Genomic DNA, 19,650 nt, shown 5'->3' on the forward strand with positions numbered 1-19,650 from the left:
GTGGAATAAGAGTATCATTAATGACAAGACGCAGTCTTTCACTGAATTTGCGTTTATTTTTCATGCGCTTTCACAGCAAGCGCTCGAAGAGGTCACCTTCAGCAGCGATACAACACTGGGACCTTCTGAGAACGCTTACTGTCACTGCCTTGAACACCCTCAGTGAAATGCTGTGGCCGAGTTCAGTTATCATCCCCTGTAAGGCTTCTGGAGTCGTCGTTTCCGTCGTGTATACGTGATCCTTAATATAGCCCCAGAAGAAAAAGTCAAGAGGGTTGAGGTCGGGTGACATTGCCGGCCACAGCACAGGCCCGTTTCTCCCTCACCATTGCCCTGGGAAGGTAACATCAAGGCTTGCTCGTGCTTGACTGCAGCTGTAGACTGGGGCCCCGTCGTGCTGCCACCACGTTGCGTCAAGTTGGGCTAGTGGCATGTTGCAGCAGAAGTATTCAACCTGCCCTTTGAGGAACTGACATCCCTCTTGCCGGTCAGAGTGTTGTTAAAGACACTGAGCCAATGACTGTGCTATCATATATTCCGCACCAAACGTTAAAAGACCACTGTTATTGGTGCGGGATCTTCCTAGCCAGTGGGGATTTTGCTCACTTCTGTAGTGGGCATTGTGTATATTTACTTGGCGATTTCAGGAAAAGTTCATCTCGTCAGTCCGGATAACTTGGTGAGAAAGTCAGAATCGTGCTCCTCCTGAATCAAAATCCAATTCTTAAAGTCGAGTCTCTTTTGAAGATCCCTTGACTACAGGCATTGATGCAACTGCAGGTGATAAGGGTGTAGTCCAGCTGTTTTCAAAATCATCCAGGCAGTTGAGTTGGACACACCGAGCTGTGCGCTCACGCTGCGCGTGCTAGCGTGTGTATTAGCCGCAATGAAAGACAAAACGTTGGAGCGAACCTCATTATTAATGACTGAAGCTCTCTGCCTCTTTCTTGTGAAGCTGCCGGTTTGCTTCAGCGACACGTAGGTATTGAATATTGTCATCGGGCTCAGTCGCGTACCCGGGTGCCGGCTTCGAAATATTCTTGCAACCTACCGTCTCTGTCTGCCTGCAGCTACTAGGGCAAGGATCACGTTTGCTTTTTCCTCGTTGGAAAAAGGCATCACGAAATTGCTGGCGCTTTAGCAGCCGATGCACGATAGTCTGTTTATCGCTGTGTGGAATTACCACTTACCACTACAACCACGTCCGTCAGTCGCTTTACACAGCGCAGGAGATAACGGTTGCTAGCTTAAATCGAACAGCCAATGCTTGCGTTGCTGCTCTGTCGCTTTTTAAGTGGCAGCTAGTGCACCTATGGCTGTTTGTGCGCGGAAAGCTTGGGAGCAGTGCAATCACGACACGCAAGCGGGCATGTCACGTTGTGTTTTTTGTATTTCGCAGGAATCCGCAGTGAGCTGAAAAACGCTAATACTTAAAAGATAGAAAGACAGAAACTGTTTACTCGGACGTTTCGAAAACCACTCTGAAATTTTCTAATTGGAATTTTTTCTTAGCTTGGTTGCTTCAGAAGTTAGTTAATTATTCTTGACTAATTACCTAATTAAACAAAATACAAATATAGCTACACAATGCATACAAAAGTGAGCAAAATGCATTTTGTCGCGTCGTCTTAGAGTGCATCGGCATATTTTTAAACTCTGGCTAAAGTTAGCTGAAACACCCTGTATAATGCGTCAAACAAGGCAAATAAACATGTTGCGCAATCATAGATTCACGGATCACAGAATCCTAAGGCCCGCAACCCACCTCCCTCCACTCCCCCTATGCATCGCGCGCGACGGAAGGCGGCGCGCTTCCTTCCTGCTTTTCTCCGTTGCGCACCCAAGACTGACCCACCACCGCAGTGCGCCGCGCGCTTGTCAGGGCAACACGTGAAAAACGCATGACCTCTGGCTGGCTCTGGTAGCCCGCGGGTAGCGAGAACAAAAAATTGGAAAGGCTCAATGTGTCCTCGCGAATAAAATTCAAAGTAGAAAAAATAAATAAGAACTCAGTTACCTTTGTTGGCTTTAGTGTCTTGACGTGGATGCTTTGGCGCAGATGAAAAAGATGATATTGTTTTCTGTGACATGATAGCAATTATTAACCATCACAATGCTTCGTCTCATCGGACCTCGCTGCGTGCTTTGCCAACTTGTCTGATAGTGTATTGATTTGGCTTGTTTCGTTGTATGCTCCGATGTACGACTTTAGAAAAGCCAATGCAGCTTTGGCATCAAATGTTAATAAGAACATTAAACACACAAAGATCCGGAATTTAAAATGTAAAGCACGACTTTGGAAATGTCAATGCACCTTTCGCATGAAAACTTTATGTAATCTTTATACCTCTAAAGTTTCTTAATTGAGACCCATGCGCTCCGTAGATTCTGCGGCCTCTGCGAGATGCCGCGACGAGCCCGCTCGCCATCAAAGCGGCCTTGAAACTTTGTGCTTGGATGAGGATCTTTGCGTTATGTGACTCCTGGTGCATGGGCGTTGCCACGAAATCCAGCCCGAGTTCAAAATCTTCGCGCCCATATGTCTTTTCGGGCGCGAAAAATACATTCTAGAGAAAATCCAGAATGATTTCCGGCGCCGTGGGTTGTTCTGGTTGGTGGTGCATCACAGCACGAAAAAACTTCGAGGGGGGGCGGGGCTGAAGCCCTATAAGCCCCTCCTCCTGGCTACGCCCCTGATTACAGTCATTCGTCTTGTACACGTCACGTACCTTCACAACCTATTCTACAAAATATTCGTACACAGATCGGCCTTTAACATCACAATGTCTATATGCCAACAGACTACGCCAGAGTGCGTGCAGCCCAGGTAAAAAAATAACATCCATCTGTTCAAAATCGCCTTCAGGTGGTAAAAAACGAATGCCATGTGGATTGAGGGGTAGGGCTATCTTTAACGTTCTCTGTAATATATCCCAAAAGAATATGGCATTATTACAATCAATGAAAACATATTCGATCGTTTCAGCTTTGTTGCACAGAAAGCATCTGCTTCCCCATGGCACATAAATCCCTCTTTCCTCTAACCACGTTTTAACAGGCAAGGTTCCCATGTGAAGCTTGAAGAAGAATGTTTTAACGTTTGCCAGTATCCACATATTTTTAACCCTTTTAAGTACGTCTTGCCCAGGCCCTTCTTGAAACATTAACCTACACAATGGAACAGGGAACACACTTTCAATGAGATCCTTCATAAGACGCTTTCTTTTTACATCTCGTCCTAATAAAACGATAGGACGTTACAACTTCACGCAAGAACCTTGAAATTGTGTAATGAGGGCCAAGGGCTGAAGAAACAAAAAAATCAAGCACAGATACTGTTAACATGGTTTGAAAAAAACACCCACAGAAACGGGTCTCTTTCGTCCCTTATCAATATGAAACGTGATACAACTTGCTGTAGAAACAAGTGAACGAGAAGAAAGGGGGTTAACCGAGGGGCTCGATTTTTATTAGTCATATCATAAGAAGCCAACAAATACTGACACCAAGGACAACATAGGGGAAATTACTTGTGCTTAATAAATGAAATAAGGAAACGATAAAGTAATGTAAATTAAAGTGGATGAAAAAACAACTTGCCGCAGGTGGGAAGCGAACCCACAACCTCCGCATTTCGTGCGCGATGCTCTACCCAATGAGCTACCACGGCGTCGTTTTCCCATCCACTTTCTTGGGTATTTATGTGTCCTAGTAGAACCCTGGGAGTGTTAGCCAGCGCCAACACTCACAGACTTTGGCGGCGGACGTGGAACGTCTTTTTTGCCGCAGGCGTCACGAGAACGCGATCTTTTTAGGGTGAAAGCAACTGGTCAATAAACCCACATATGCTACCTGAAGGCATCAATGTTGCCGGATTCGAGACCCTCGTTATGTAATGAACGAGAAGAAAGGGGGTTAACCGAGGGGCCCGATTTTTATTAGTCATATCATAAGAAGCCAACAAACACTGACACCAAGGACAACATAGGGGAAATTACTTGTGCTTAATAAATGAAATAAGGAAACGATAAAGTAATGTAAATTAAAGTGGATGAAAAAACAACTTGCCGCAGGTGGGAAGCGAACCCACAACCTCCGCATTTCGCGAAGGTTGTGGGTTTGTTTGGTTGTGAGTGTTTTTTCATCCACTTTAATTTACATTACTTTATCGTTTATTTATTTCATTTATTAAGCACAAGTAATTTCCCCTATTTTGTCCTTGGTGTCAGTGTTTGTTGGCTTCTTATGGTAGAAGCAAGTGGCACACCGACAGACCACCTTTCTTTACTCGACGAAACAAATTTGTCCTTGATGTTTGCGCCCATGTAGAACACCAGATGAACGTGGCAAAGATTCGGTGAAAATTTAGAATGTGCTTACGTCTACAATACAGTGCCTGCAGAAGATACATAATTTTCGCATCGAGAAAAACGTTACAAATAGTGCCACGTGCAAAAATCGACAATTCACGGTCACCCCATGCTTCGGCCATCGCACGCATTTGATCCGTTTTTTCGAGGATGACTTATTGGCAGAAATGCCGACGCTAGGCAAACTGTAAACGAATTTATTAGAAATCAATATTAGTATGGAAGAGATTGAGAGGGCTATTCAGGAACTAAGCTCGGGCACATCCCCTGGTCCGGATGGGATTACCGCGGCATATTACAAGGCGTTCAAGACGGATATGGCAACAGCATTGCATGAAGTATTTTCAGAGGCACTCGAACGGGATACTTTACCTCCGTCGTTCAATCGTGCACACACAGTACTAATCCCAAAAGGCAAAAATAGAAATATCTTACGTAAAGTAACGGGATACAGGCCAATTACGTTGACAAATGTTGACTGCAAGGTTTTCATAAAAGTTCTTGCAGCAAGGCTGCAGGGAGTTATACGAAAGTTAGTTGGGCCGCATCAGACATGCGGCTTCAGGGGTATACGAAAATATTTACAAATATTCATACAGTTAGAAGCATTTTAGAATATTGCGATAGCGCTCTCCTCAAGGTATACCGATGCTGAAAATAGATCTAGCTAAGGCTTTTGACATGGTTCCACGTTTACCACTACGCCACGCCAGCAGATGAACATGAACGGATAATTTGCGATGTGAAAATCGAAAAGCAGCTTTAGTTTCGCAGAGATACGTCTCGCACAGACATGGTAGATGCGCTATCGCTCAGCAACTAAAACTCACGCCTGTACTACGAAGAAATATTTGCTGTCCGTATTGAGTAGCATGCTCGGAAGTGCCACAACATCAATTTTTCACTTGCGATTGGTACTTTAACTTCGAAAAAGGTCCTAAATGAACCGCCAACGCGGCACGCTGTATGGGCTGTTACTGCCGATTTCGATAACAGTTTCTTGTTCTTCACGCGAGGGATATGCAACGTTTTCTTAGTTCAGTGATGCCTTTCAGTCAACACGTCTGTCTAGACATATATCCTCGTCAGAGAAGCGCAGGCTAGTGCTGGGAGCCTTCGGCGACAGCACATATACCTGTGTTTATGACTCGTCACATCGGCGGTCATCGCTTCTTGTGTTGGCACTGTAGACATGAAATTTCTTTTATTTACGAACACCGATGCGAAAACTGACATATAGAGCGATTTATCCTTGTTATACTTCTTGATTCCTGAGCCTATACGCGCCGATAGCGTGCAGACGGACTCGGCGGATACGCTAGGCCTAAGCTTCGGTGGGGACCGATCTCGGCGCGGGTAGCTGGCGAAAGCTAAAATGTGTGTATTTGAGCCTCAGAACTTTCTCTAGTACAATAGGAAAAGTGGAAGCGCACGAATCACCTCAGCTTTGTTATCGGTGCGATAATATCAGTCAGCGGTAGGCTTCAAACTCGGGGTCCGTTCGAGCACGTCTGAACGACTTCTGGATTTCATGTCCACTCCACAACACTGCGACAACGGCGACAACTTCCAGTCATATGTTACGTGCAAACTACTAAAAAACGCGGCGTCCTCTGCGTTTACATGGTTTCGTTCAAGAATTTAGTTATCCGCCCAGTCAAAAGGGAAAATGCAAAAAAAAAACCGAAAGTGATCTAGTGTCAGAAATGTGCATGAATAAACATGCAGGGCTGCTCACGCAGCTTTATTCCAAGCTGCGACACGAAATAGAGTTTTATGACCCCAAGATATAGCGTTATTCAGGACAAGAAACTAGTATCAAGCGATGAAATTGTATAAAGCATTTATTATTCAGCAGCGCTCGTCCTTGCGTATACTGGAACCAGCGTGGAACAAACACAACCAGCGCAGTTTCCAGTGCGAACCAGCGAACTGCATCGAGAACCAGCGCCTGTACAGCACAAACCAGTGCGCCCCAGCGTCATGGCAGCGGAACCGGCGTCTCTTCCAGTGTGACCCAGCCAGCGTTCCTATCCTATCCAGCCAGCGACCTATCCAGCGTTTACACTGGCGTCCCGGTGAGTCCCAGCGAGCGCCAGCGTATCCAGAAAGATCTTGTGCCAAAAAAACGCGCTGGTTTCACACTGGAAGGCACTGGAAGACGCTGGTTTTTGCAATAGGGAAAGCTGCAATTTCTTTCGGAGGTATATCATCCATGCCTCGTTTACAAACAGCATGGTAGATTTCGGTAGCATGGATTTTTTGCCGCATGTCAAAAAATATTCACATATCAGACTCTGCATTTTGCGAACATATATGTCGTGTGCCTCCTGTATAAAACTCACAAACGAAACAAGAATGGATAGAAATGGACAGAAATAGAACAAGCGCTTGAGAGGCTACGGAACTCGGTTCCTGCAGACATAGCACCTGCCTTCCGCAGCCTATATACCGGACTTTAAAGAAGGAGTATGCCTCGGATAGATATAGCGATAAAGGTGCTACTCGCTCATGCGTCGGCTAGCGTGGTAAAACAGTTGAACGGAAGAATAGAACGCAGAGCGCTCCACATCATCCGCTCCTGCAGGGCTAACAACAAAGTCAGGCACACGATTTTCTGGGTACCGGGACACGCTGGAACAGAAGGGAACCTAAGGACGGACAAGAAAGCTCGAGAGCATACAAACCGAGCGGCCACAAACACCGACTCTGAGGAAACCATACCAGTCGACCCAAGCTACTCTGACATTCTGATTTACTATAAGGGAGTCCGAATCAAATACCCTCCACCCCACAACAGCCTAAATCAGCATGAAGCAACCTCTTGGAGGAGGGTGCAAACAGGAACATACCCAAATCTAAACACACTAAGCAAGATGTTTCCCACCCAGTATAGAGACATTTGCCCCTGGTGTGGCGCTAAGCCCACCTTATATCACATTACATGGGGATGCGTTCACAATCAACAAATCCTTCAAATAAAAGACCCGAGTGCGGATCAGTGGGAGAGGGTGCTCTCCAGCAGCGACCCGAAAGTTCAGCATGGACTAGTAAGGCACGCTCACCGAGTAGCCACCCCTCAGTGGTGCCCTGGAATAGGGGCGTCGACCCTGCGCAGATGGGGAAGAAGACGTGAAGACGACCGACGACATCTCCCACCGCTAATTTCTAACCAATTAGAGCAAATAAAGTTTTTCCTCCTCCTCCGCTGGCAATGACGCGTTGCAACAAGTCGGAATGAGAAAAGGCAGGGCGGTTAACCAGATGCGAGTTTCCGATTGACTGCTTTGCACAGGAAAATTAGGTTATAGGTTAAGGAAAATGTAGAGAGAGGGCTGCACGCACGCGCATGTGGTACTCATGAAAGATTTCATTTGCGCCTGCCCAGAAACATTTGTATTTTGCGATATTATGACTACACTACTCTTTTTCCCTCTTATATTTCTTCCCCCTTTCCCAACCGGTAGACACTTTGGTTAACTTCCCTGCCTTTCGTTCTTTAGCTCGCTCTCTCTCTCTCTCTCTCTCTCTCTCTCTCTCTCTCTCTCTCTCTCGCTCGCTCGTGTGAACTTAAGAAATGTGACCAGCGAAACGCGATCTGTGTCACTTCCCTGCGTCTGTTGTCAAGAGGCCACAGTACTCAAGCCTTACGCACCATGCACTCTCGCAAAATGACGGATTTCCCGCCAAGACAGAGAGAGAGAAAAAGGGACGTTTCCGCATGTCCGTCCCGAGTAGATTCCTCATGCATGGCGTAAGCGGTTGCCAAAGCACGCGTTGTGCGCTTAATATACAACCGTGGCTCGGAATTCATGAGCGTCCCGGCGCCGCCCGCCAAGGTCTGGCCGGTAATCGCAGCCTCGCAAGAATCAGCACGGCCGCCGTTCATCCATCTCTGCCGCGGCAGCGGCCTAGCAGGTTCGTATATCGCATAAACAGCGAGGGACGAGTCAGGGCTGAAGCAGAATTTATTCTACTTATGAGGGAAAAACGAACGTGGGCGGCGGTCACTGGTGTTGTCGCGTAGACATATAGTAAGAAATTGAAGGACTCGTCATCGCTGCTAGTGAATGACGCAGCAGGGGCAATGTTTGCCATCGTGTAATACGCGGTCGACTCAAATAAGCTAAGAAAACTCAAATAAGAGTGAAATTAGGCGCTCCTCGTACGGAAAAGCTGTTTTCTAACTTGCACTGAAACATTGGAACGATAACAGCTTCGCTCCGGCCAGCAAAATAATCGGTTTGCGCGAGTGACAAATTATATGGAACCCAAGCCAGACATTAAGAAGCACAACGGGCTCCCCTATAGCGGATGACCTGCGGGGTGACAAAAGTCTGTGCAAGTTGCTCGGATAACCGAAACTTTCGAATCTGTGTGTGAAATGTCGCTTAGTTCGTTCAATGCGACCAGAAGATTTTGCGTCCAGGCCGCACATGTATTTCTTGCACCATTTGAAGGACAGACGGAAGAAATCCCTCTACATGTGTGCCCGTTAGGTACGTCATCTCGACAGCGTCGGGATGGGTGAGCTCAAATTCGACGACGTTGTCCCATTCACTGTTCGCAAGCGTCATGGAACTTGTGTAACTTTTTGATGATGTTGTTCTGTTATTCAGTTGTTCCATCACCTTACGTGCTTGTAAAATTGTAAATGCTTGTAGTTGTAAACGCAGTAACGGCTTGTTAATGTTGAATGTTCCGCTTTTGCATCCATGTTTAGCTACATAAAATTAATTTCTTGTTCCCTGAACGTTAACGTCGCAGGGCCACTAGCCCTAGAGACCTAAAGCTTGTGTGTGTGTGTCACTGTGTATGTGTCACTGCATGTGCTCTTGATATGATTATTGTGTATATCATAATTATCCCCCAGCAGCTGGAGTAGCCAGGCAAAGATCTCCAGAATATCATTAAAGCTTGTATGTACAAATCTCTTTCCAAAGTTTACTGTGACATATATGATATCTTCATAGCATAATTTTTAAATCGTTTTGTTAGGCATGTAAGCAAAAAAGTCAAGAGGTCCGGAGTGCTAGAGGCGTTGGGGGTGCGCAGGTGGATTGCCAGAATAAGAGCTATAGTGTTAGTTTCGCCTGGCGTTGAACCTTTGTAATCGCCTCTGAAATTTGACTTCTGAAATATGCCCTCTGAAATTGAAATGCGCGAGCAGTGAAGCTGGGTTAGTTACGTTGCCCGTTGATAGTATGGCTCCTCAGTGTATAAGACCACGGATGCGGCCTCAGACCCCTGCCTGCTGTTCCCGCCTCATCAACTCTAGCTGGTACCGCGGTGTAGCTATTTCTCCTAATAGCTCGTTCGCAGAGTGCACTGATCAAGCCTTTGGAGTCGCATTTTTTTAAAGGTATTAGAAGAACTCATGGCAGTCGCCAAGTTATTGCACTGACCGGACTCAACCATGCTCTTCGCTCCACGGCCTGTTTATAGTTGCTGTGCCGCTTCTATCATTCACTCACGACTCAATCATTTAGTAATGTCAGTGACTTGTATAAACGCCTCTTTTCCCGACACCTCCAACACAAAGTTCACAATTAAGCGTGGCGGTTTCAGTCAGCTGGTATAACAAGGAATAAGAGTCAGTAGGCACTAACCCTGTGCTGTACGTTTCTTACCTCCTGTTTCTTCTTGGTTTTCCTTTTTTTTTTCTGTACTCATACTGAGCTGCGCTAATGTCAGTATATACATGTAAAAAAAGTAAATAAATTCTTCGTTTCAACAAAATGTTCCTCACGTTAATTTTTTGTGAGTGTTGTTACTCTTTAATAGCGTTTATAACACAGCAGCAAAAACTGCACTGCCACTTCTCGGCCACTACAGCTGCAAATGCCAAAACATTGCAAAGCTGGCATTACCTACGCGCCTGACGACGTCATTGACATCGATTCATGTGTGAGCAGCGTCTCTGTTTCTTCGCTGTTGCACGTATCCTGCTTGTTCTCTGCGCCTATAGCAAGGCACCACAGGGCTGCCGTCAGTCAGATGAATTTCCGGTAAGCATTCAGGTCGGCGCACGCTCTCCGATCGCCTCCACTACACACAAGCCATTAGAAAATGCAGACGCAAGAGCAGGGAACCACTTCGTAGACACGGACGCCATTCACGGATTCCGAAACCATTTCTTTCGAAGACCTCTTAAGTATCCACGAGTTGTACTACGCACGCTGGTGACCGAGCGCACACGTGAGCTGAAGAAAGAAAGGCAGAAAGCAAACCGAAGAGCGATACAGGAAGTTCGTGCGATCGAGCGTGCCGTGGTGCCATACGCGTCGCTCGTCGCAGGGGCGCAGCGACGGTCGTAAAGATTCCGTAATCTCTTTTTGACTGTAATTTCGGGTGCGATCTTTGTCTGCGCTCGCCATCTACAAGCCAAAATCGCGAACGCGCTACGGCGGAGGAAAGGAGGGCAGCGAGAAATGCGCAATGCGAGGGAAAGAGTGCCGCCGAAAAGCGGGTGCGCTCTGGCGTTCAGGAACGCCAATCAATGAAACGCAGAATCTCTAAAGAAAACGGACAGGAGGCAGAAAAAATGGCAGCAGGGCGTGCGGTGCTTCGGCGTGCGTGGGAGTTGCTTGGTTCTTGAGAGCCGTTTTTTTTTTTTTTTTAAGTTTTGCTCCTGCACGGTCATTCACTGTCGGCCGATACGCGACGGGGCCATTGTTGTTTCGCGAAGAGCCGAAAAGAGGAACGCGCCAGAACAGGGCGCAGAGGCAACGAAAGAAACAACAAAGAAGTGACGGGCCGAAGACAGGAAACATTGACAAGGTTTCGTTCATCCTTATGTGTGCAACACGTGTTTCCAACCGGAGCGAGCGTCCTGACAGCGCGGAGAAAAAGCTCTCTCTCTCCCTCTTGTTTTATTATTTTTCGTGGAAAGCTAGCTGGAAATCTGAAAGGAGTTGGGACGACCACACTTCTCTATTCTTCAAATGCCAGAACCACGAAAAAAATATATGTGGCACTGCCTTGGCGTTCAAGCACAAATTATACTGTTTGCTTCTGCTGTAAAATCAGCAGACATCTTTTCCCCCATCCCATACAGTTTATACAAGCTTGCGACAAAGATTGCTAACCAGTTTCTCGCTACTGATTCCGCAGCACAATGACAGAAGACAAATTTGGCTATAATTAAGTCTATCAACAAGCACCAAGCGACGATCGGATAGATGTCAGAGTTTAGACATTCGTAGTTATCGCAAGGACTCAATCTCTAAAACTTATGCACTGCAAAAATTAAACTGTCGCTAATACAACGACAGTGTGGAAGAAGCACCACTAAAGAAATAGGTGAAACATCGCATCGACTCACTCCTGCACCGACGCAAATGCTCAACGAACATTAAAATACTCTGACCCTAATGAATCTGTTCGTCCAAATGGAAGGGTTACACTTGTTTACTGCGCACATCGTTTACTACATCACGAGTGGCCTACAATAGCGCGCACCGCGTCCGACCACATCGGTCTCGATTGATCCCCTTCACTCATTTGGTGCTGTGATGGGTGGGTTTTATGAGCATCCAGCCACTTTGAAACGGCATGGTGGATCATGCCACTAAGCTCGTTGTTTATGTAAATTGAAGTTGTATAACCACGTAAAAACACAACATGTACAAGCGACAGGATGAAGTTTAACCTACACTCACCCCTTATTCAACTTCAATCATGTACCAACTGACCCAGCTGGTCAGCATTTTTAAACCTTTGGCTCAAGTTATGTGGGACAACCTGTGTAAGTGTTTCTTTAGTAACGTTATGTTGTCTTTACCGAGACCTTCAAGAAATTTCCATGTTTACGTCTTCGTACACGCTGCTAATATTAATGAAGACAAAGTACCGTTCTATTATTTCTGTAGACAATGTCGCAAATCCCCCTCAACATCTACACGCCTGCACGGTCAGGGTGTCATTCTGGATATCGTCATATTCGACCATATTATCAAACTACGTAGTGACGGCATTTCGAGCGAATCAGAGAGACCCTGTCCGCCAATCAGAGCTAACAAGATGGCGATTTCCACAATACGGCGCAATTCGACAACGTCCAGAACAGCACTCCTATTCTAAAACCACTCATTCTGCGGTGCGCCCGAGACGACCCCCGACGGCGCCAGACAAGGCGAGTGATCCGCTCGCCTGTTGCACAGCGGCGACAAATCATTTCCGGTGTACCACGCGTGCCTGAAACGCGCGTACGAACACGTGACGCGGACGTGATCGCGGGAGGAGCGGAGCGATTCGCTGCGCCGCCGCCATTCCTTCACCGCTATACGCTGCGCCACGTCGAGATGCAGTGAACCGAGCTAGTGCTTGCGTGCGCATTCGATCATTCTGCCACCGGCCCGCCTCCGAGCTTGGCCTATTCTGCATGTCGACCGTGCGCGACAGCAAAGCGCTGCTGTGGACACGACCTCCTTTGCGTCGAGGGTCTGACCTTTAAAGGGAGCCTGAGAACAACAGTAGGTTAAGCTGTATAATTGCATTACGTTTTTTTTTAAAGCGAAGCTTCCTCTGCCATCGGCTTTCCCGCTGATGTCGCGAACCCCGCGTAATGTGGGCAGGGCGGGTTGGGAGCGCGTGCATTCGAGGAGCGCGGGAGAAGGGAAACGCAACGTCGGAAAGCGTGACTCACTTGAAGTATCTCCAATAAAATAAAGAAAACGCATCCAGTGGTAGGATTCGAACCAGCGTCCTCCATTGCAGTAATCGGATGCTCTGTCCATAGAAAAAAAAAACGATAGGAAACAGGCCACCGAAGCTGCCACGAAGTGAGTAAATAACAACCGTACCGCCCGTCGTTCATGTGCATAGCGGCGCTAATTAAGTAAGAGCGCTCATTTTAACTTGCTGTACTGCAAGATGCGCTTTCATACAAGCGTCGCACATTCTTAACTTCTGGCAGTCCGCAGAATGTACCACATCGCGGCGGTATTTGTGTGAGCTCCAACGCAATATGGCGCCGAAGCGTGCATTGTCAAATGGCAATACTGCCGTACTGCACTAAGCGCTGAACACCATCAAAATTTTGCGTCAGAATAATTAGCGCAGGCTTTAATTGTAAGCCAGTAAGTACTCAAACTTTTTCGTTTATTGCTAGATGAAGTATCCACCACCACTGTAGTTCTTCAAAAAATGGCTGAATGGTCATCTAGGGCGAGAGTGTCAGTCGGTGTGCCGAAGCCATTCTTTTTGGCGTTTTCGCACGTCAGCGCCGCGGTGTGAGGACCACACCTACGGCTGTTCGTGGGCGATGGCAGGTTAGAACACCGAAACACCATTAAAATTTTAGGCGTTGTCCTTGACTCCCGTTTAGGGTTCAAGGAACACGCCGATTACATTAGAGAAAAATTAGAAATCTTGACACCTGAGTTCGTCCTGTGTTCCTCCACTGTCCGTGTTTATCTTGCGATGTTTTCACCCATGGATTCCTATCAAACCGCTCGCATTCATATTATTTTAGTCACCTAAAATTTTAGCTTTCGACAACTCGTTATGCTATGTCAAAACACTTTATGGACAGGTCGTACTACCTGCCATCTCCTATGTCACTCTGATTTGGTGGTCGCCATTTTCTGACACCATCCTGAACGCTAAAGTGCGGTCCGTTCAGCAATTGCCCCACATTGCTCTCACGGGTACATATAGAACGATGCGCACGGCTGCGCTAGAGATCTCATTTCAATGCTGTGCTCATTTACTGATAGACAGTTAACTAAACCCCAGTACTCTCTGTAAAGAGAAGACAAAAAGGAAAGGGAGAAGGTAGGGATGTTGGCAAGATAAGCGTCTGGTTGGTTACCCTACGCTGGGCGACGAAAAAAGGGGAATAGAAGGACGCAGTGGACTCGCTCACGCGCACAGAGGGCACCGCCAAGTCAAAGGCGCTCACACAGGTTCACAGAGTATACTTGTGTGAACCTGTGTTCACATAGAACGCAGCTTCACAGACAGGTTCGTGTTCTCGCCACCAGACGTGTCGACGACTCCGTGGAGCTCGATCCCCACTAGCTCCCAATGACGTCATTGATTTTGAAAGCACCTGCTGGGGTCTAGTTTTTTACATGTCAGTAAATGAGCCCCGCATTGCAATTGAAATGAACCGAAAGCTTCACCTAGCCAGATTATAATTTTTTTGCTGTGGTCCAAAACAGTCCAAATACGACATTTAAATCAGTGCCGTCATACTGCAAGCGATTATAGCGCGAAATGAAAGTGAAGTATGGCCTCTATTTCCCTACTAGTTATCAGTCTTTTCCCGCAAATTAATGAAGATATATAGGTCTGGAATACCGGCCTAAACTGATTAGATGTTGCTGTTAGGTGTCCCTTTATATATAAAGTGGGTGTTGACGAAGAGATGCTTCATAATTGGGGTCAGTGAAATTGCTCTACAAATCTCCTTTGTAAATTGCCCGTTCGTGCTGCGAACTTCTTTGTTCGTACCCATACGTGGCGATATTGGCTGTTCGTGCGTGTAACTTCACATAAACCAAGTAGTTTTGTACGAGGCAGATTGTGGTGGGCAACGAGTGGCACTGGCGTCCAGAGCAGCGCGACCTGTACGTGCTGTTGCCTGTGCGCGAGTTCTGTGATCAGGAGAGCGCAAACAACTCGCTACATGATGGGTCGTTTACAAACGAACCTCTAGAAGTATATGTCTGCGTGTGAGCAACCTGTTCACACCGAGAATCAGGAACGACACGGTAAGCGTTGCAGCTGCAAGCAAAAACATCACATCGCAGTCCTACGTGGGGAAAAAAATAGATGTAACGAAAAGAAAATGATAGGCGTAAGCCATAGACAATGCCGGTAGCTGCACACAGAGCAATGTGTATATAACGCGTTACAGTGACATGTGAACACGCGCCGGTTCCCGGTTCTGCGTCATTGTCTTTTCCCAGCCTTCCACGACGATAAAACAAGCGCAAACAGGCGTCGAGGAGGGGGGGGGGAGGCTAGAGGAAGGCGAGCGACGAAATGCAACAAAACAAGGCGGGTAATTCGGAATACCTCTGCTGATACATCCGGCGAAGAGGCCCGCGATAGATAGCCACAAGGGGTAGCGAAGGGGAAGGAGGCGCTTTCGTTCGCACGCGGCGCACAATGATACGTCGACTGTTTCATTGTTTCCAATTATGGGCCCGCGTCAGCGCGCAACCTGTTCCGGACGACAGACTCCGGTCTTCGCCGGGTCAGCCAGCGCGATCGCTCAAGCAAGGATTCTCAGGGGGCAGATGCGCCCGCGCTGCCTCGTCGATGCGGGGCTGCCGCTGCGCTGCCCTTGTATGCCGTATACTCTGCCTCACCAGCTACGAGCATTGTTCCGAATACTAGAGCAACTGGCCTCGTCCGTTCCGCGGAGGGTCAGCAACGCTACCGATGCAGCGTGACAGTAAAGATGTCCTTAGCATAGCCGGGTCCGGAATTAAAGTGCGACTCCGGACCCTGAACGAGCCGACGTTCGCATAATCCGGCCATCTTGATGGCATGAAAGAAAGAAGGTGCTGGAAAACGCGAGCGCTTCGTGAATGCGACATCAGAAGCACAAGGAACGTGTGTGTTTCATCGTCTATTAATACTTGGTATCTGTTTTGCTTTAGTTTTCTCGTCCCTGAATCCGCTTGCACCACGTTTTAAAGCCCGTGCGTATTCAGCGTCAAACTGGGTTCACAGATCCATTGCCCAGAAAACGTGTTCAAAAAGAGCATGGGCTCGTAACCATGCATAGCCATCTATGCATAGCCATCTATAACCACTTCCTATACATATACATCTACATTTTTTAACAGCCAGGCAGACAACAAAGGCGTTGTAGGGGTTCGTGCACGCCGCGAGACTGGACAAGTGGCTCTAGCAAGACCGTTGTGCCATGTACATAACGTTCAGTGCTCAGCGATTGAAACGCGATACTCGAACAGCATGGCGGCGCGCGCTTTTTTCTTTAACCGGTGAGCGCCGGGTGATCGCTGAAGGGGCGGGGCCAACTGCAGTAACGATGCATCAAAAGATCTCTCGCTTTCATGTGACCCATGAATGCATGATGATGATCATGATTTATTGACATCCCCTTGGAAACGGAGCGATGATAAATAGTCACCTAGCCTGATTGAGTTAATCAGGCATGCTACACATGCTTCTCATTCTAGCATTTGCTATGCATGCTTTTGATCCTAGCATCCTTGTATACATCTCCTTAATATTTTGTTCTCTACCTCAAAACTTCTCTATCTATATCTTGTACCGCTACCTATGCCTGTAACGGATCCGCTCTTATCAATCTCTTCCCTACTTTTTTTTTTCACTGTCCCCAGCGCCGTTTAAATCGCTGAGAGCACTGTACATACATATGCATCCACTCCTCCCCTTCTCGTGATCATCATTGATCACTGTGCTTTCACTCCCTATACCTTTCGTAGTAGCAGCCTAGAGAGCACCCGCTCAGGCCGAGACCTCTGGCTTTCCTGAGCGGGTGTGTGTGTGTGTGTGTGTGTGTACATATATATATATATATATATATATATATATATATATATATATATATATATATATATACACACACACACACACCCGCTCAGGAAAGCCAGAGGTCTCGGCTTTCCTTATATATATATATATATATATATATATATATATATATATATATATATATATATATATATATATATATATATATATATATATATATATATATATATATATATATATATATATATATATATATATATATATATATATATATATATATATATATATATATATATACAAATTTACACGCTCGGCTTCGACTGATTGCTTGCTGCATAGCTTCGGTGATATGAAGAGAACCTAAACGTTCAACATGTCATGGCCGTAAAAGAGGCCACTGTTATGAAGCCATCCCACAGTTAACACTCTCCAACAGCAGCTCCATTATTCGTGCCACATTGCAGCCCACATATGTAGCAGCCCTGACAACAATGAGTGCAATAACCGCTGCGAACTACGCTACCATGACTGTGTACAAGAAGTGTACGCATCGCGAGACTTAATTGAAATTGCACCTCGGGCGAGCAAGCACACAAAACCGCCGATAGAACGTGGCGAGGCTTCTTTTGTTCTTTTTTCCACCAACCGTGTTCGCTGACGCGGAAAAAGCGCGGCGTTGCATTTCTTGGCCGTCAGTCGCCAATTAGCGCTCCCGTGCGCGGTAGCAGCGAAGGCCAGAGACGAACATAGTAGTACGGCTGACTATAGCATAATGGATGGGTCATCCCTTCTCTTCTGAGCCGATGATGAGCTTCTCGGCTTAAGTTTCTGTTCTCTTTTCCCCCTCTACGTTAATATTTTCGCTACTTCCAGTACTACTTTTTGCGCATTCCAGTCTAAACGTTGAATGCTTTATTTAAAAAAAATAATAATAAAATTGTTGTCAGTATTCTCTACTGTTTTAACACCAAGACAATTTGTCCTTTTAAGTATACAGTAACAACCAAAGCAAAAGAGGCTAAAATAAAGGTGAACCGCCATCTATATATTTACAGAGAGCTTTAAAGTTGTGCGAAGCGTGAGAAAGCTTATTGCAGAGATTTCATTCCTTAAGGCGTTATCTTCTGACACTGTAGAATTGGGGTTCGGCATATCTGGCTGCGAATGAATGATGGTGCGGCTGCGTCGGCTTCTTTTTCAGGCGTAAAACTTACATCTTCGTTTTTTTTTTCCTCTAGCTTTTTTCCCTCTCAAAGAAGATCACGCGCTCTCACTTTGTAAGTAAATTGTGGCGACGCGATTCACACACAAAGCATTTCGAAGCACTGACTTGCAAGGGGGAAGCTGACAAGGGTGTTGTTCGGTCCTTCTATAGGCATGGCGTTTGTTGCCTAAAGGCTAGAGCATGGGACTAATGAGCTTGGAGAGCCACTTTCGAGAGCAGCCTATGGACAGACAATGTTTCTTACGTTATTGCGAGACCGTTTTTACTCGGCGCGACAAACGACGACGAGGACGCGTCAAATCGCGGAGAGGTATCGGCAACGAAAGCTTCTGTAATATGACGTAGGAGTCCGGAACCAGACGATCGACTACTCATTACACGTACTGGTGCTGGAAGGAATATGCTGAAAGCAGGCACGTACCCAGGGGGGGGGGGGGGGGGGGTCGCCCTTTTCCTGAAATTAAGCGGCATACACACCCCTCGCCCAAGCCACCACTCCTCACACACATTCCGAAAGCGCCTCCAAATCAATCTTGAGACTTGACAGCTATTCGGTGGTCAACACTGGGCTGCTGTTGCAGCACTATTATGGCCGAGGCGTGGAAGTGATCGCTGATCGGGTCAAGGGAAAGGACACTGAACTGAGGTCTTGAAACATAATGATATTACTAAAAAATGGGGGAATGTTTTCGCCTTTTTCACTATTCCGATGTTTGTTCCGAAAACTCGAGGTGCTGTCGCTGGAAAGGCCTCAGTGATATCTTTTCAACGACCTACGTTTCACAGCCATCCCAAAACACTCCAAAAATTCAATCATACCCAGCAATAACCACTAAACCCATAAACTATACGAATGTCACCCGTTACCTCGCCTGGCTTCTCCCTAATTGTGCAGCACTTTTCATGCAGGACTGGCAAAGGGAACCAAGAGTCAGAAGGAGTTGAGAAATTAAGCGATAGAAGGGAGAGAGCCGAGGCAACAACGAAACAGGAAGGAAGAGGAAATTCTTTTGTGTTGTTTGTGAAAATATTTCCGGATCGAAATCTTTTTGTTTAAAAAGGAAGTAGAAAAGACGCCGCCGGAAGTGGAGAATCATTCCTTATGTTTTGAATGACGCTTCTGCAATTATCAGTCGAGCCGCCCGACGTATGGGCACTTCTCCACTGTAGTTATGTGGGTGCTTTTCTAACCTTCTGCGGGGGGTGTAGTGCGTCTAGAACCGCAGCGTCCTGCGCTATACGCAGCTGTACGGAAATGGCGGCCACGCATCGTTATGCAAATTCCCAAACAGCAATACTAGTCGGTTTCGGCATTTAACTTGGTGCAGCAGTAAACGAGGGATCGAAAAGAACTGTGATTGTTCCAAGAGAATATCTTTCTCTATAAGAGCTAGTTCAAAAAACGCTACCAGAAGTATTTATTTTATACTTTCGCTTGTTTACTTGTTCTTGGCAGTGTCGTTTCTGCGTTTCTTTCCTGTGGAAGTCCATTTGATGTGGTTCCTTGTTTGCCAAAGCAAAGGAGAGGTGCATCTCACAGGTGTACCTGTGAGATACGCCTTATTTTATCTCTCC

At 46.6% G+C, this 19,650-nt stretch overlaps 1 long non-coding RNA gene across 1 annotated transcript in view; it reads right to left on the reverse strand.

Annotated features, from left to right (window-relative positions):
- Nucleotides 1–19,650, reverse strand: part of LOC139057353 (uncharacterized) — a 95,763-nt gene that overhangs the window by 67,268 nt on the left and 8,845 nt on the right. The gene's annotated exons all lie outside the window — the stretch shown is intronic.

Source organism: Dermacentor albipictus, chromosome 1, assembly GCF_038994185.2.
Source record: "Dermacentor albipictus isolate Rhodes 1998 colony chromosome 1, USDA_Dalb.pri_finalv2, whole genome shotgun sequence".
Taxonomy (NCBI): domain Eukaryota; kingdom Metazoa; phylum Arthropoda; class Arachnida; order Ixodida; family Ixodidae; genus Dermacentor; species Dermacentor albipictus.